This window comes from Salmo trutta, chromosome 7 (genome assembly GCF_901001165.1).
Source record: "Salmo trutta chromosome 7, fSalTru1.1, whole genome shotgun sequence".
In the NCBI taxonomy this organism is placed as follows: domain Eukaryota; kingdom Metazoa; phylum Chordata; class Actinopteri; order Salmoniformes; family Salmonidae; genus Salmo; species Salmo trutta.
This window is the reverse complement of record NC_042963.1, coordinates 49,688,392-49,706,383: the sequence shown is the minus strand read 5'-3', so window position 1 is coordinate 49,706,383 and position 17,992 is coordinate 49,688,392.

The window sequence follows — 17,992 nt, the reverse complement described above, 5'->3', positions numbered from 1 at the left end:
CAAATTACTCATGCTGAAATTGCTTAGATCTTGGCAGCGTTGTGGATACAGCCTTGATAATTAGCACTCCATCATTAAGCTACATATCTATCATGCCCTTGGCATTGTGTGAGAGCGGAGTGGAGTGCTTGCTCATGAAGCCATAGACCCATGGCATACTGCACAGAGAGTACTCATGGGATTGTGTCGATCATTTGTCCTGCCCTTTATATAATGCCTGTTGGCCACACATCCAAGTTTTAAAAAGGCTTCTAAAGTTTGTAATTTCCACTTAAAAATGTCAGACTTGATTTCCCTAACATAAAATGTATCAACCCCTACAAAAAATATCCATTAAATATAATTAACATAATAATGTACATTTCCTGTTTGCTGTAAGGTTATTTTCCTGCTGTAGCAAACTGGCTCAAATTAAGATCCTACATCTGTATGGTGTAGTTTGTTACACGTCTTTAGCTCTGTTTCTCATCGACCTACAAATCGACTATCATGTCATGTTGTTGCTGGTGACTGAGCATGTCTGATGTGGTGGGACTGAGAGTATAGTTATTTGAGGCCCTTTGAAGTATTTTTGATCTGAGGGCCCGTTTAGATTGTAGGCAATCAAGGTATGGGCGTTAGGGTTGTTTGGTGTTAGAGTTGTAAGGTTGTAAAGCTGTAGAGCTGTAAGGCTGTAAGGCTGTAGAGTTGTAAGGTTGAAAGGTTGAAAGGATGTAGAGTTGTAAGGCTGTAGAGTTGTAAGGCTGTAGAGTTGTACGGTTATAGAGTTGTACGGCTGTAGAGTTGTACGGTTGTAAGGCTGTAGAGTTGTAAGGCTGTAGAGTTGTAAGGCTGTAGAGTTGTAAGGCTGCTGAGTTGTACGGTTGTAGAGTTGTACGGTTGTAAGGCTGTAGAGTTGTAAGGTTGTAGAGTTGTAAGGCTGTAGAGTTGTAAGGCTGTAGAGTTGTAGAGTTGTAAGGCTGTAGAGTTTTTAGGTTGTAGAGTTGTAAGGCTGTATAGTTGTACGTCTAAGGTTGTAAGGCTGTAGAGTTGTAAGGCTGTAAGGATGTAGAGTTGTAAGGTTGTAGAGTTATAAGGTTGTAGAGTTGTAAAGCTGTAGAGTTGTAAGGCTGTAGAGTTGTAGAGTTGTAAGGCTGTAGAGTTGTTAGGCTGTAGAGTTGTAAGGCTGTAGAGTTGTAAGGTTGTAGATTTGTAAGGTTGTAGAGTTGTAAAGCTGTAGAGTTGTAAGGTTGTAAGGCTGTAGAGTTGTAAGGCTGCAGAGTTGTACGGTTGTAGAGTTGTACGGTTGTAAGGCTGTAGAGTTGTAAGGTTGTAGAGTTGTAAGGCTGTAGAGTTGTGAGGTTATAAGGTTGTAGAGTTGTAAGGCTGTAGAGTTGTAAGGTTGTAAAGGCTGTAGAGTTGTAAGCTTGTAAGGTTGTAGAGTTGTAAGGCTGCAGAGTTGTACGGTTGTAGAGTTTTTCAGGCTGTAGAGTTGCAAGGTTGTAGAGTTGTACGTTTGTAGATTTGTAAGGTTGTAAGGCTGTAGAGTTGTAAGGTTGTAGAGTTGTAAGGTTGTAAGGATGTAGAGTTGTACGTTTGTAGATTTGTAAGGTTGTAAGGCTGTAGATTTGTAAGGTTGTAGAGTTGTAAGGTTGTAGAGTTGTAAGGCTATAGAGTTGTAACGCTGTAGAGTTGTAAGGTTGTAAGGCTGTAGAGTTGTAAGGTTGTAAGGCTGTAGAGTTGTAAGGCTGTAGAGTTGTAATGTTGTAGAGTTGTAAGGTTGTAAGGCTGTAGAGTTGTAAGGTTGTAGAGTTGTAAGGCTGTAGAGTTGTAAGGTTGTAGAGTTTTAAGGCTGTGAGTTGTAAGGTTATAGAGTTGTAAGGCTGTAGAGTTGTAAGGCTGTAGAGTTTTAAGGCTGTAGAGTTGTACGGTTGTAAGGCTGTAGAGTTGTAAGACTGTAAAGTTGTAAGGTTGTAGAGTTGTAATGCTGTAGAGTTGTACATCTAAGGTTGTAAGACTGTAGAGTTCTAAGGCTGTAGAGTTGTAATGTTGTAGAGTTGTAAGGTTGTAAGGCTGTAGAGTTGTAAGGTTGTAGATTTGTAAGGTTGTAGAGTTGTAAGGCTGTAGAGTTGTGAGGTTATAAGGCTGTAGAGTTGTAAGGTTGTAAGGCTGTAGAGTTGTAAGCGTGTAAGGCTGTAGAGTTGTAAGGTTGTAGAGTTTTTCAGGCTGTAGAGTTGCAAGGTTGTAGAGTTGTAAGGCTGTAGAGTTGTAAGGTTGTAGAGTTCTAAGGCTGTAGAGTTGTAAGGTTGTAAGGCTGTAGAGTTGTAAGTGTGTAAGGTTGTAGAGTTGTAAGACTGCAGAGTTGTAAGGCTGTAGAGTTGTACGGTTGTAAGGCTGTAGAGTTGTAAGGTTGTAGTGTTGTAAGGCTGTAGAGTTGTAAGGTTGTAGAGTTGTAAGGCTGTATAGTTGTAAGTCTAAGGTTGTAAGACTGTAGAGTTCTAAGGCTGTAGAGTTGTAAGGTTGTAGAGTTTTTCAGGCTGTAGAGTTGCAAGGTTGTAGAGTTGTAAGGCTGTAGAGTTGTAAGGTTGTAAGGTTGTAGAGTTGTAAGGCTGTATAGTTGTACGTCTAAGGTTGTAAGGCTGTAGAGTTGTAAGGCTGTAAGGATGTAGAGTTGTAAGGTTGTAGAGTTGTAAGGTTGTAAGGATGTAGAGTTGTAAGTTTGTAGATTTGTAAGGTTGTAAGGCTGTAGATTTGTAAGGTTCTAGAGTTGTAAGGTTGTAGAGTTGTAAGGCTATAGAGTTGTAACGCTGTAGAGTTGTAAGGCTGTAAGGCTGTAGAGTTGTAATGTTGTAGAGTTGTAAGGTTGTAAGACTGTAGAGTTGTACAGTTGTAAGGCTGTAGAGTTGTAAGGCTGTAGAGTTGTAATGTTGTAGAGTTGTAAGGCTGTAGAGTTGTAAGGTTGTAGATTTGTAAGGTTGTAGAGTTGTAAGGCTGTAGAGTTGTGAGGTTGTAAATGCTGTAGAGTTGTAAGCTTGTAAGGTTGTAGAGTTGTAAGGCTGCAGAGTTGTAAGGCTGTAGAGTTGTACGGTTGTAGAGTTTTTCAGGCTGTAGAGTTGCAAGGTTGTAGAGTTGTAGAGTTGTAAGGTTGTAGAGTTGTAAGGTTGTAAATGCTGTAGAGTTGTAAGCTTGTAAGGTTGTAGAGTTGTAAGGCTGCAGAGTTGTAAGGCTGTAGAGTTGTACGGTTGTAGAGTTTTTCAGGCTGTAGAGTTGCAAGGTTGTAGAGTTGTAGAGTTGTAAGGTTGTAGAGTTGTAAGGTTGTAGAGTTGTAAGGTTGTAGAGTTGTAAGGTTGTAGAGTTGTAAGGCTGTAGAGTTGTAAGGTTGTAAGGCTGTAGAGTTGTAAGGTTGTAGAGTTGTAAGGTTGTAAGGATGTAGAGTTGTACGTTTGTAGATTTGTAAGGTTGTAAGGCTGTAGATTTGTAAGGTTGTAGAGTTGTAAGGTTGTAGAGTTGTAAGGCTATAGAGTTGTAACGCTGTAGAGTTGTAAGGTTGTAAGGCTGTAGAGTTGTAAGGTTGTAAGGCTGTAGAGTTGTAAGTGTGTAAGGTTGTAGAGTTGTAAGACTGCAGAGTTGTAAGGCTGTAGAGTTGTACGGTTGTAAGGCTGTAGAGTTGTAAGGTTGTAGAGTTGTAAGGCTGTAGAGTTGTAAGGTTGTAGAGTTGTAAGGCTGTATAGTTGTAAGTCTAAGGTTGTAAGACTGTAGAGTTCTAAGGCTGTAGAGTTGTAAGGTTGTAGAGTTTTTCAGGCTGTAGAGTTGCAAGGTTGTAGAGTTGTAAGGCTGTAGAGTTGTAAGGTTGTAAGGTTGTAGAGTTGTAAGGCTGTATAGTTGTACGTCTAAGGTTGTAAGGCTGTAGAGTTGTAAGGCTGTAAGGATGTAGAGTTGTAAGGTTGTAGAGTTGTAAGGTTGTAAGGATGTAGAGTTGTAAGTTTGTAGATTTGTAAGGTTGTAAGGCTGTAGATTTGTAAGGTTCTAGAGTTGTAAGGTTGTAGAATTGTAAGGCTATAGAGTTGTAACGCTGTAGAGTTGTAAGGCTGTAAGGCTGTAGAGTTGTAATGTTGTAGAGTTGTAAGGTTGTAAGACTGTAGAGTTGTACAGTTGTAAGGCTGTAGAGTTGTAAGGCTGTAGAGTTGTAATGTTGTAGAGTTGTAAGGTTGTAAGGCTGTAGAGTTGTAAGGTTGTAGATTTGTAAGGTTGTAGAGTTGTAAGGCTGTAGAGTTGTGAGGTTATAAGGTTGTAGAGTTGTAAGGCTGTAGAGTTGTAAGGTTGTAAATGCTGTAGAGTTGTAAGCTTGTAAGGTTGTAGAGTTGTAAGGCTGCAGAGTTGTAAGGCTGTAGAGTTGTACGGTTGTAGAGTTTTTCAGGCTGTAGAGTTGTAAGGTTGTAGAGTTGTAAGGCTGTAGAGTTGTAAGGTTGTAAGGCTGTAGAGTTGTAAGGTTGTAGAGTTGTAAGGTTGTAAGGATGTAGAGTTGTACGTTTGTAGATTTGTAAGGTTGTAAGGCTGTAGATTTGTAAGGTTGTGGAGTTGTAAGGTTGTAGAGTTATAAGGTTTTAGAGTTGTAAAGCTGTAGAGTTGTAAGGCTGTAGAGTTGTAGAGTTGTAAGGCTGTAGAGTTGTTAGGCTGTAGAGTTGTAAGGCTGTAGAGTTGTAAGGTTGTAGATTTGTAAGGTTGTAGAGTTGTAAAGCTGTAGAGTTGTAAGGTTGTAAGGCTGTAGAGTTGTAAGGCTGCAGAGTTGTACGGTTGTAGAGTTGTACGGTTGTAAGGCTGTAGAGTTGTAAGGTTGTAGAGTTGTAAGGCTGTAGAGTTGTAAGGTTGTAAAGGCTGTAGAGTTGTAAGCTTGTAAGGTTGTAGAGTTGTAAGGCTGCAGAGTTGTACGGTTGTAGAGTTTTTCAGGCTGTAGAGTTGCAAGGTTGTAGAGTTGTACGTTTGTAGATTTGTAAGGTTGTAAGGCTGTAGAGTTGTAAGGTTGTAGAGTTGTAAGGTTGTAAGGATGTAGAGTTGTACGTTTGTAGATTTGTAAGGTTGTAAGGCTGTAGATTTGTAAGGTTGTAGAGTTGTAAGGTTGTAGAGTTGTAAGGCTATAGAGTTGTAACGCTGTAGAGTTGTAAGGTTGTAAGGCTGTAGAGTTGTAAGGTTGTAAGGCTGTAGAGTTGTAAGGCTGTAGATTTGTAATGTTGTAGAGTTGTAAGGTTGTAAGGCTGTAGAGTTGTAAGGTTGTAGAGTTGTAAGGCTGTAGAGTTGTAAGGTTGTAGAGTTGTAAGGCTGTAGAGTTGTAAGGCTGTAGAGTTTTAAGGCTGTGAGTTGTAAGGTTATAGAGTTGTAAGGCTGTAGAGTTGTAAGGCTGTAGAGTTTTAAGGCTGTAGAGTTGTACGGTTGTAAGGCTGTAGAGTTGTAAGACTGTAAAGTTGTAAGGTTGTAGAGTTGTAATGCTGTAGAGTTGTACATCTAAGGTTGTAAGACTGTAGAGTTCTAAGGCTGTAGAGTTGTAATGTTGTAGAGTTGTAAGGTTGTAAGGCTGTAGAGTTGTAAGGTTGTAGATTTGTAAGGTTGTAGAGTTGTAAGGCTGTAGAGTTGTGAGGTTATAAGGCTGTAGAGTTGTAAGGTTGTAAGGCTGTAGAGTTGTAAGCGTGTAAGGCTGTAGAGTTGTAAGGTTGTAGAGTTTTTCAGGCTGTAGAGTTGCAAGGTTGTAGAGTTGTAAGGCTGTAGAGTGTTAAGGTTGTAAGGTTGTAGAGTTGTAAGGCTGTATAGTTGTAAGGTTGTAGAGTTCTAAGGCTGTAGAGTTGTAAGGTTGTAAGGCTGTAGAGTTGTAAGGTTGTAGATTTGTAAGGTTGTAGAGTTGTAAGGCTGTAGAGTTGTGAGGTTATAAGGCTGTAGAGTTGTAAGGTTGTAAGGCTGTAGAGTTGTAAGTGTGTAAGGTTGTAGAGTTGTAAGACTGCAGAGTTGTAAGGCTGTAGAGTTGTACGGTTGTAAGGCTGTAGAGTTGTAAGATTGTAGTGTTGTAAGGCTGTAGAGTTGTAAGGTTGTAGAGTTGTAAGGCTGTATAGTTGTAAGTCTAAGGTTGTAAGACTTTAGAGTTCTAAGGCTGTAGAGTTGTAAGGTTGTAGAGTTTTTCAGGCTGTAGAGTTGCAAGGTTGTAGAGTTGTAAGGCTGTAGAGTTGTAAGGTTGTAAGGTTGTAGAGTTGTAAGGCTGTATAGTTGTACGTCTAAGGTTGTAAGGCTGTAGAGTTGTAAGGCTGTAAGGATGTAGAGTTGTAAGGTTGTAGAGTTGTAAGGTTGTAAGGATGTAGAGTTGTAAGTTTGTAGATTTGTAAGGTTGTAAGGCTGTAGATTTGTAAGGTTCTAGAGTTGTAAGGTTGTAGAGTTGTAAGGCTATAGAGTTGTAACGCTGTAGAGTTGTAAGGCTGTAAGGCTGTAGAGTTGTAATGTTGTAGAGTTGTAAGGTTGTAAGACTGTAGAGTTGTACAGTTGTAAGGCTGTAGAGTTGTAAGGCTGTAGAGTTGTAATGTTGTAGAGTTGTAAGGCTGTAGAGTTGTAAGGTTGTAGATTTGTAAGGTTGTAGAGTTGTAAGGCTGTAGAGTTGTGAGGTTATAAGGTTGTAGAGTTGTAAGGCTGTAGAGTTGTAAGGTTGTAAATGCTGTAGAGTTGTAAGCTTGTAAGGTTGTAGAGTTGTAAGGCTGCAGAGTTGTAAGGCTGTAGAGTTGTACGGTTGTAGAGTTTTTCAGGCTGTAGAGTTGCAAGGTTGTAGAGTTGTACGTTTGTAGATTTGTAAGGTTGTAAGGCTGTAGAGTTGTAAGGTTGTAGAGTTGTAAGGTTGTAAGGATGTAGAGTTGTACGTTTGTAGATTTGTAAGGTTGTAAGGCTGTAGATTTGTAAGGTTGTAGAGTTGTAAGGTTGTAGAGTTGTAAGGCTATAGAGTTGTAACGCTGTAGAGTTGTAAGGTTGTAAGGCTGTAGAGTTGTAAGGTTGTAAGGCTGTAGAGTTGTAAGGCTGTAGAGTTGTAATGTTGTAGAGTTGTAAGGTTGTAAGGCTGTAGAGTTGTAAGGTTGTAGAGTTGTAAGGCTGTAGAGTTGTAAGGTTGTAGAGTTGTAAGGCTGTGAGTTGTAAGGTTATAGAGTTGTAAGGCTGTAGAGTTGTAAGGTTGTAAGGCTGTAGAGTTGTAAGGCTGTAGAGTTGTAATGTTGTAGAGTTGTAAGGTTGTAAGGCTGTAGAGTTGTAAGGTTGTAGAGTTGTAAGGCTGTAGAGTTGTAAGGTTGTAGAGTTTTAAGGCTGTGAGTTGTAAGGTTATAGAGTTGTAAGGCTGTAGAGTTGTAAGGCTGTAGAGTTTTAAGGCTGTAGAGTTGTACGGTTGTAAGGCTGTAGAGTTGTAAGACTGTAAAGTTGTAAGGTTGTAGAGTTGTAATGCTGTAGAGTTGTACATCTAAGGTTGTAAGACTGTAGAGTTCTAAGGCTGTAGAGTTGTAATGTTGTAGAGTTGTAAGGTTGTAAGGCTGTAGAGTTGTAAGGTTGTAGATTTGTAAGGTTGTAGAGTTGTAAGGCTGTAGAGTTGTGAGGTTATAAGGCTGTAGAGTTGTAAGGTTGTAAGGCTGTAGAGTTGTAAGCGTGTAAGGCTGTAGAGTTGTAAGGTTGTAGAGTTTTTCAGGCTGTAGAGTTGCAAGGTTGTAGAGTTGTAAGGCTGTAGAGTTGTAAGGTTGTAGAGTTCTAAGGCTGTAGAGTTGTAAGGTTGTAAGGCTGTAGAGTTGTAAGTGTGTAAGGTTGTAGAGTTGTAAGACTGCAGAGTTGTAAGGCTGTAGAGTTGTACGGTTGTAAGGCTGTAGAGTTGTAAGGTTGTAGTGTTGTAAGGCTGTAGAGTTGTAAGGTTGTAGAGTTGTAAGGCTGTATAGTTGTAAGTCTAAGGTTGTAAGACTGTAGAGTTCTAAGGCTGTAGAGTTGTAAGGTTGTAGAGTTTTTCAGGCTGTAGAGTTGCAAGGTTGTAGAGTTGTAAGGCTGTAGAGTTGTAAGGTTGTAGAGTTGTAAGGCTGTATAGTTGTACGTCTAAGGTTGTAAGGCTGTAGAGTTGTAAGGCTGTAAGGATGTAGAGTTGTAAGGTTGTAGAGTTGTAAGGTTGTAAGGATGTAGAGTTGTAAGTTTGTAGATTTGTAAGGTTGTAAGGCTGTAGATTTGTAAGGTTCTAGAGTTGTAAGGTTGTAGAGTTGTAAGGCTATAGAGTTGTAACGCTGTAGAGTTGTAAGGCTGTAAGGCTGTAGAGTTGTAATGTTGTAGAGTTGTAAGGTTGTAAGACTGTAGAGTTGTACAGTTGTAAGGCTGTAGAGTTGTAAGGCTGTAGAGTTGTAATGTTGTAGAGTTGTAAGGCTGTAGAGTTGTAAGGTTGTAGATTTGTAAGGTTGTAGAGTTGTAAGGCTGTAGAGTTGTGAGGTTGTAAATGCTGTAGAGTTGTAAGCTTGTAAGGTTGTAGAGTTGTAAGGCTGCAGAGTTGTAAGGCTGTAGAGTTGTACGGTTGTAGAGTTTTTCAGGCTGTAGAGTTGCAAGGTTGTAGAGTTGTAGAGTTGTAAGGTTGTAGAGTTGTAAGGTTGTAAATGCTGTAGAGTTGTAAGCTTGTAAGGTTGTAGAGTTGTAAGGCTGCAGAGTTGTAAGGCTGTAGAGTTGTACGGTTGTAGAGTTTTTCAGGCTGTAGAGTTGCAAGGTTGTAGAGTTGTAGAGTTGTAAGGTTGTAGAGTTGTAAGGTTGTAGAGTTGTAAGGTTGTAGAGTTGTAAGGTTGTAGAGTTGTAAGGCTGTAGAGTTGTAAGGTTGTAAGGCTGTAGAGTTGTAAGGTTGTAGAGTTGTAAGGTTGTAAGGATGTAGAGTTGTACGTTTGTAGATTTGTAAGGTTGTAAGGCTGTAGATTTGTAAGGTTGTAGAGTTGTAAGGTTGTAGAGTTGTAAGGCTATAGAGTTGTAACGCTGTAGAGTTGTAAGGTTGTAAGGCTGTAGAGTTGTAAGGTTGTAAGGCTGTAGAGTTGTAAGTGTGTAAGGTTGTAGAGTTGTAAGACTGCAGAGTTGTAAGGCTGTAGAGTTGTACGGTTGTAAGGCTGTAGAGTTGTAAGGTTGTAGAGTTGTAAGGCTGTAGAGTTGTAAGGTTGTAGAGTTGTAAGGCTGTATAGTTGTAAGTCTAAGGTTGTAAGACTGTAGAGTTCTAAGGCTGTAGAGTTGTAAGGTTGTAGAGTTTTTCAGGCTGTAGAGTTGCAAGGTTGTAGAGTTGTAAGGCTGTAGAGTTGTAAGGTTGTAAGGTTGTAGAGTTGTAAGGCTGTATAGTTGTACGTCTAAGGTTGTAAGGCTGTAGAGTTGTAAGGCTGTAAGGATGTAGAGTTGTAAGGTTGTAGAGTTGTAAGGTTGTAAGGATGTAGAGTTGTAAGTTTGTAGATTTGTAAGGTTGTAAGGCTGTAGATTTGTAAGGTTCTAGAGTTGTAAGGTTGTAGAATTGTAAGGCTATAGAGTTGTAACGCTGTAGAGTTGTAAGGCTGTAAGGCTGTAGAGTTGTAATGTTGTAGAGTTGTAAGGTTGTAAGACTGTAGAGTTGTACAGTTGTAAGGCTGTAGAGTTGTAAGGCTGTAGAGTTGTAATGTTGTAGAGTTGTAAGGTTGTAAGGCTGTAGAGTTGTAAGGTTGTAGATTTGTAAGGTTGTAGAGTTGTAAGGCTGTAGAGTTGTGAGGTTATAAGGTTGTAGAGTTGTAAGGCTGTAGAGTTGTAAGGTTGTAAATGCTGTAGAGTTGTAAGCTTGTAAGGTTGTAGAGTTGTAAGGCTGCAGAGTTGTAAGGCTGTAGAGTTGTACGGTTGTAGAGTTTTTCAGGCTGTAGAGTTGCAAGGTTGTAGAGTTGTAGAGTTGTAAGGTTGTAGAGTTGTAAGGTTGTAGAGTTGTAAGGTTGTAGAGTTGTAAGGCTGTAGAGTTGTAAGGTTGTAAGGCTGTAGAGTTGTAAGGTTGTAGAGTTGTAAGGTTGTAAGGATGTAGAGTTGTACGTTTGTAGATTTGTAAGGTTGTAAGGCTGTAGATTTGTAAGGTTGTGGAGTTGTAAGGTTGTAGAGTTATAAGGTTGTAGAGTTGTAAAGCTGTAGAGTTGTAAGGCTGTAGAGTTGTAGAGTTGTAAGGCTGTAGAGTTGTTAGGCTGTAGAGTTGTAAGGCTGTAGAGTTGTAAGGTTGTAGATTTGTAAGGTTGTAGAGTTGTAAAGCTGTAGAGTTGTAAGGTTGTAAGGCTGTAGAGTTGTAAGGCTGCAGAGTTGTACGGTTGTAGAGTTGTACGGTTGTAAGGCTGTAGAGTTGTAAGGTTGTAGAGTTGTAAGGCTGTAGAGTTGTAAGGTTGTAAAGGCTGTAGAGTTGTAAGCTTGTAAGGTTGTAGAGTTGTAAGGCTGCAGAGTTGTACGGTTGTAGAGTTTTTCAGGCTGTAGAGTTGCAAGGTTGTAGAGTTGTACGTTTGTAGATTTGTAAGGTTGTAAGGCTGTAGAGTTGTAAGGTTGTAGAGTTGTAAGGTTGTAAGGATGTAGAGTTGTACGTTTGTAGATTTGTAAGGTTGTAAGGCTGTAGATTTGTAAGGTTGTAGAGTTGTAAGGTTGTAGAGTTGTAAGGCTATAGAGTTGTAACGCTGTAGAGTTGTAAGGTTGTAAGGCTGTAGAGTTGTAAGGTTGTAAGGCTGTAGAGTTGTAAGGCTGTAGAGTTGTAATGTTGTAGAGTTGTAAGGTTGTAAGGCTGTAGAGTTGTAAGGTTGTAGAGTTGTAAGGCTGTAGAGTTGTAAGGTTGTAGAGTTGTAAGGCTGTAGAGTTGTAAGGCTGTAGAGTTTTAAGGCTGTGAGTTGTAAGGTTATAGAGTTGTAAGGCTGTAGAGTTGTAAGGCTGTAGAGTTTTAAGGCTGTAGAGTTGTACGGTTGTAAGGCTGTAGAGTTGTAAGACTGTAAAGTTGTAAGGTTGTAGAGTTGTAATGCTGTAGAGTTGTACATCTAAGGTTGTAAGACTGTAGAGTTCTAAGGCTGTAGAGTTGTAATGTTGTAGAGTTGTAAGGTTGTAAGGCTGTAGAGTTGTAAGGTTGTAGATTTGTAAGGTTGTAGAGTTGTAAGGCTGTAGAGTTGTGAGGTTATAAGGCTGTAGAGTTGTAAGGTTGTAAGGCTGTAGAGTTGTAAGCGTGTAAGGCTGTAGAGTTGTAAGGTTGTAGAGTTTTTCAGGCTGTAGAGTTGCAAGGTTGTAGAGTTGTAAGGCTGTAGAGTGTTAAGGTTGTAAGGTTGTAGAGTTGTAAGGCTGTATAGTTGTAAGGTTGTAGAGTTCTAAGGCTGTAGAGTTGTAAGGTTGTAAGGCTGTAGAGTTGTAAGGTTGTAGATTTGTAAGGTTGTAGAGTTGTAAGGCTGTAGAGTTGTGAGGTTATAAGGCTGTAGAGTTGTAAGGTTGTAAGGCTGTAGAGTTGTAAGTGTGTAAGGTTGTAGAGTTGTAAGACTGCAGAGTTGTAAGGCTGTAGAGTTGTACGGTTGTAAGGCTGTAGAGTTGTAAGGTTGTAGTGTTGTAAGGCTGTAGAGTTGTAAGGTTGTAGAGTTGTAAGGCTGTATAGTTGTAAGTCTAAGGTTGTAAGACTGTAGAGTTCTAAGGCTGTAGAGTTGTAAGGTTGTAGAGTTTTTCAGGCTGTAGAGTTGCAAGGTTGTAGAGTTGTAAGGCTGTAGAGTTGTAAGGTTGTAAGGTTGTAGAGTTGTAAGGCTGTATAGTTGTACGTCTAAGGTTGTAAGGCTGTAGAGTTGTAAGGCTGTAAGGATGTAGAGTTGTAAGGTTGTAGAGTTGTAAGGTTGTAAGGATGTAGAGTTGTAAGTTTGTAGATTTGTAAGGTTGTAAGGCTGTAGATTTGTAAGGTTCTAGAGTTGTAAGGTTGTAGAGTTGTAAGGCTATAGAGTTGTAACGCTGTAGAGTTGTAAGGCTGTAAGGCTGTAGAGTTGTAATGTTGTAGAGTTGTAAGGTTGTAAGACTGTAGAGTTGTACAGTTGTAAGGCTGTAGAGTTGTAAGGCTGTAGAGTTGTAATGTTGTAGAGTTGTAAGGCTGTAGAGTTGTAAGGTTGTAGATTTGTAAGGTTGTAGAGTTGTAAGGCTGTAGAGTTGTGAGGTTATAAGGTTGTAGAGTTGTAAGGCTGTAGAGTTGTAAGGTTGTAAATGCTGTAGAGTTGTAAGCTTGTAAGGTTGTAGAGTTGTAAGGCTGCAGAGTTGTAAGGCTGTAGAGTTGTACGGTTGTAGAGTTTTTCAGGCTGTAGAGTTGCAAGGTTGTAGAGTTGTACGTTTGTAGATTTGTAAGGTTGTAAGGCTGTAGAGTTGTAAGGTTGTAGAGTTGTAAGGTTGTAAGGATGTAGAGTTGTACGTTTGTAGATTTGTAAGGTTGTAAGGCTGTAGATTTGTAAGGTTGTAGAGTTGTAAGGTTGTAGAGTTGTAAGGCTATAGAGTTGTAACGCTGTAGAGTTGTAAGGTTGTAAGGCTGTAGAGTTGTAAGGTTGTAAGGCTGTAGAGTTGTAAGGCTGTAGAGTTGTAATGTTGTAGAGTTGTAAGGTTGTAAGGCTGTAGAGTTGTAAGGTTGTAGAGTTGTAAGGCTGTAGAGTTGTAAGGTTGTAGAGTTGTAAGGCTGTAGAGTTGTAAGGCTGTAGAGTTTTAAGGCTGTGAGTTGTAAGGTTATAGAGTTGTAAGGCTGTAGAGTTGTAAGGTTGTAAGGCTGTAGAGTTGTAAGGCTGTAGAATTGTAAGGTTGTAGAGTTGTAAGGCTGTAGAGTTGTACATCTAAGGTTGTAAGACTGTAGAGTTCTAAGGCTGTAAGACTGTAGAGTTCTAAGGCTGTAGAGTTGTAAGGTTGTGGATTTTTTCAGGCTGTAGAGTTGTAAGGTTGTAGAGTTGTAAGGCTGTAGAGTTGTAAGGTTGTAAGGTTGTAGAGTTGTAAGGCTGTATAGTTGTACGTCTAAGGTTGTAAGACTGTAGAGTTCTAAGGCAGTAAATATGTAAGGTTGTGGATTTTTTTCAGGCTGTAGAGTTATAAGGTAAGGCTGCAGAGTTGTAAGGTTGTAGAGTTGTAAGGTTGTAAGGCTGTAGAGTTGTAGAGTTGTAAGGCTGTAGAGTTGTACAGTTGTAAGGCTGTAAGGCTGTAGATTTGTAAGACTGACAGGTTGTGGAGTTTTACAGTTTTAAGGCTTTAAGGTTGTATGGTGGTAGAGTTGTAAGAATGTAAGGTTGTAAGGTTGTAAGTCTCTAAGGCTGTAGAGTTGTAAGAATGTAAGGTTGTAAGGTTGTAAGTCTCTAAGGCTGTAGAGTTGTAAGACTTTAAGGTTTTAAGACTGTAGTTGTAAGGTTGTAAGACTGTAAGGTTGTAGGGTGGAAGGCAGTAAGGCTGTTAGGTTGTACGTCTGTAAGGTTGTAAGTCGGTAAGGCTGTAAGTCTGTAAGGCTGTTAGGTTGTAAGGCTGTTAGGTTGTAAGGCTGTTAGGTTGTTAGGCTGTTAGGTTGTAAGGCTGTAAGGCTGTATGGCTGTTAGGTTGTAAGCCTGTATGGCTGTTAGGTTGTAAGTCTGTTAGGTTGTAAGGCTGTAAGACTGTAAGACTGTTAGGTTGTAAGGCTGTAAGGTTGTAAGGCTGTAAGGCAGTAAGGCAGTAAGGCTGTAAAGCAGTAAGACTGTAAGGTTGTAAGGCAGTAAGGTTGTAAGGCAATAAGGCTATACGGTTATAAGGCTGTAAGGCAGTAAGGCTACAAGGCAGTAAGGCTATAAGGCATTAAGGCTACAAGGCAGTAAGGCTATAAGGAATTAAGGCTACAAGGCAGTAAGGTTATAAGGCTGTAGAGTTGTAAGGTAAGGAAGGACCTTTGGGTTATTGAGTTAGGACTGTATGGGGGTTGTCTGTCTTCATAATTCTTTGTAATTTTCAGTCAGTCTGGATGACAGGCAAAAACAATATTTTTCTCCTTTACTGATATATTTTATAGACGATTATTATTGAAAGAGAATTTAAAATGTTTATGTTAAGGGTTAATTGTTTTAATGAGTTCGAGATTGCAAGAGATAAACACTTATTGATAGAGATCGCCGACCTCACAGATTAGCTAGCTGAAAATACTTACCACCCTCAGGGCACAGCTGCAATTTTCACTAGGAGCAGGAAATCACCTGAGATAAATGGTTCTGACAGGGTCTAGATGACTATGGGCTGCAGGCAGGCTGTGGAAACACAACACTTCAAGGGTTAAAGGGTTGAATGTTGTTAGCTTATTATGGAGCTTTGGCCTTTGACCCTGCCTGGATCTAATGATTAGTATACATCTTGCATAAAGTCCCTCCATTTTCCAGCAGTGACCATTATAACATAGTCATGAACTTTAGTCTAAAACAGAGAGGATCCAAATCTGTAAAAATGTGTCCCTATATTTTCTCATAGAATAAAACCACTGCTTTGAAAAATAGTAGTCTAATGACTCAATAATAAACCCATGCAACACACATAAAGGAGGTGGTCTGATTTGAACTTGGTAAATTATCATAGCCACCTGGCCTTCTCCTTCAGACTGATCTGGTCTGAGAGGAGCTACAGGGAGAATACAGGGATAATGAACAAAACATTGGGAGGACTGACTCTGTTCGCAGAACGCTGTTCGATGAATCAGATGCTTTCTAATCTGTAATTTAGGAAGTGTCATATATTGATGCTCTGCTTTCCCTCAACCAGTTGGCTGACTCCTCTCTCTGAACATCCACTGGCTCCTCTCTCACTCTGAATATCCACTGACTCCTCTCTTTCTCTCTCTTTGAACATCCACTGACTTCTCTCTCTCTTTGAAAATCCACTGACTCCTCTCTCACTCTGAACATCCATTGACTCCTCTCTCTCTCTCACTCTGAACATCCACTGACTCCTAGCTCTCACTCTGAACATCCACTGACTCCTCTCTCACTCTGAACATCCACTGACTCCTCTCGCTCACTCTGAACATCCACTGACGCCTCTCTCTCACTCTGAACATCCACTGACTCCTCTCTCTCACTCTGAACATCCACTGACTCCTCTCTCTCACTCTGAACATCCACTGACTCCTCTATCTCACTCTGAACATCCACTGACTCCTCTCTCACTCTGAACATCCACTGACTCCTCTCTCTCACTCTGAATATCCACTGACTCCTCTCTCTCTCACTCTGAACATCCACTGACTCCTCTCTCTCTCACTCTGAACATCCACTGACTCCTCTCTCACTCTGAACATCCACTGACTCCTCTCTCACTCTGAACATCCACTGACTCCTCTCTCTCACTCTGAACATCCACTGACTCCTCTCTCTCACTCTGAACATCCACGGACTCCTCTCTCTCACTCTGAATATCCACTGACTCCTCTCTCTCACTCTGAACATCCACTGACTCCTCTCTCTCACTCTGAACATCCACTGACTCCTCTCTCTCACTCTGAACATCCACTGACTCCTCTCTCTCACTCTGAACATCCACTGACTCCTCTCTCTCTCTCACTCTGAACATCCACTGACTCCTCTCTCTCACTCTGAACATCCACTGACTCCTCTCTCTCTCTCACTCTGAACATCCACTGACTCCTAGCTCTCACTCTGAACATCCACTGACTCCTCTCTCTCACTCTGAACATCCACTGACTCCTAGCTCTCACTCTGAACATCCACTGACTCCTCTCACTCTCACTCTGAACATCCACTGACTCCTCTCTCTCACTCTGAACATCCACTGACTCCTCTATCTCACTCTGAACATCCACTGACTCCTCTCTCTCACTCTGAACATCCACTGACTCCTCTCTCTCACTCTGAATATCCACTGACTCCTCTCTCTCACTCTGAACATCCACTGACTCCTCTCTCTCTCACTCTGAACATCCACTGACTTCTCTCTCACTCTGAACATCCACTGACTCCTCTCTCTCACTCTGAACATCCACTGACTCCTCTCTCTCACTCTGAACATCCACTGACTCCTCTCTCTCACTCTGAACATCCACTGACTCCTCTCTCTCTCACTCTGAATATCCACTGACTCCTAGCTCTCACTCTGAAAATCCACTGACTCCTCTCTCTCTCACTCTGAACATCCACTGACTCCTCTCTCTCACTCTGAACATCCACTGACTCCTCTCTCTCACTCTGAACATCCACTGACTCCTCTCTCTCTCACTCTGAATATCCAATTGACTCCCCTCTCTCACTCTGAACATCCACTGACTCCTCTCTCTCTCACTCTGAATATCCACTGACTCCTAGCTCTCACTCTGAATATCCACTGATTCGTCTCTCTCACTCTGAACATCCACTGACACCTCTCTCTCTCACTCTGAATATCCACTGACTCCTAGCTCTCACTCTGAATATCCAATGACTCCTCTCTCTCTCACTCTGAACATCCACTGACTCCTCTCTCTTACTCTGAACATCCACTGACTCCTCTCTCTCACTCTGAACATCCACTGACTCCTCTCTCTCTCTTTGAGCATCCACTGACTCCTCTCTCACTCTGAACATCCACTGACTCCTCTCTCTCACTCTGAACATCCACTGACTCCTCTCTCTCACTCTGAACATCCACTGACTCCTAGCTCTCACTCTGAACATCCACGGACTCCTCTCTCTCACTCTGAATATCCACTGACTCCTCTCTCTCACTCTGAACATCCACTGACCCCTCTCTCTCACTCTGAACATCCACTGACTCCTCTCTCTCTCACTCTGAACATCCACTGACTACTCTCTCTCACTCTGAACATCCACTGACTCCTCTATCTCACTCTGAACATCCACTGACTCATCCCTCTCACTCTGAACATCCACTGACTCCTCTCTCTCACTCTGAACAGCCACTGACTCCTCTCTCTCTCACTCTGAATATCCACTGACTCCTAGCTCTCACTCTGAATATCCACTGACTCCTCTCTCTCTCTCACTCTGAACATCCACTGACTCCTCTCTCTCACTCTTAACATCCACTGACTCCTCTCTCTCACTCTGAACATCCACTGACTCCTCTCTCTCACTCTGGACTTCCACTGACCCCTCTCTCTCACTCTGAACATCTACTGACTCCTAGCTCTCACTCTGAACATCCACGGACTCCTCTCTCTCACTCTGAACATCCACTGACTCCTCTCTCTCACTCTGAACATCCACTGACTCCTCTCTCACTCTGAACATCCACTGACTCCTCTCTCTCACTCTGAACATCCACTGACTCATCTCTCTCAGTCTGAACATCCACTGACGCCTCTCTCTCTCACTCTGAACATCCACTGACTCCTCACTCTCTCTTTGAATATCCATTGGCTCCTCTCTCTCTGAACAACTAGAAAGTGATTTGATGACACAAATACTGGAATCCCTACAATATTATCAGAACATTACGTCACACTTTATTTGGATAGTCGGGATAGTTTATCTGTAAAAGCTCGAGGTGCTCTACAGATGGTCATACTATCAACAAACTATCTGTTGATAAGCCACTGCTTGCTAAAGTAACGGTAAGGGTTCAGGTTAGGGTTAGGGTAATGGTTAAGTTTAGGTTTAGGATAAGGGTTAGGGCTAGGGTTAGAAGAGAGTTGGCATGAAATGTTACTGAGAATCTACAGACAGACTATCCAAGTAAAGTCTTACATTATAATGGTTTTGGAATTGAGAATTATTACAGATTCTCCGACAAATCACAACAATGCTGTATGTATACAATATTTATGACTTTGGGAGGGATTTTTGGTATCACCGATATGAATATGACTGAAATCTGAGGGGGTTGTCCTCAGTGTCGCTGCTCATACAGTACATGGCATTAGACATTCTTGATATTTGTCTCTTGAGTTTAACAGTAAACATGGCATAGCCATGATGCAGACGGGATAACTATCACCTTCCTACAGTGTCAAAGAACCTCCCCACCCGGCGCCCCCCATAGAAGAGCGTCCTACTAATTGGAATGCAGTGCACCCAGCCCCTCA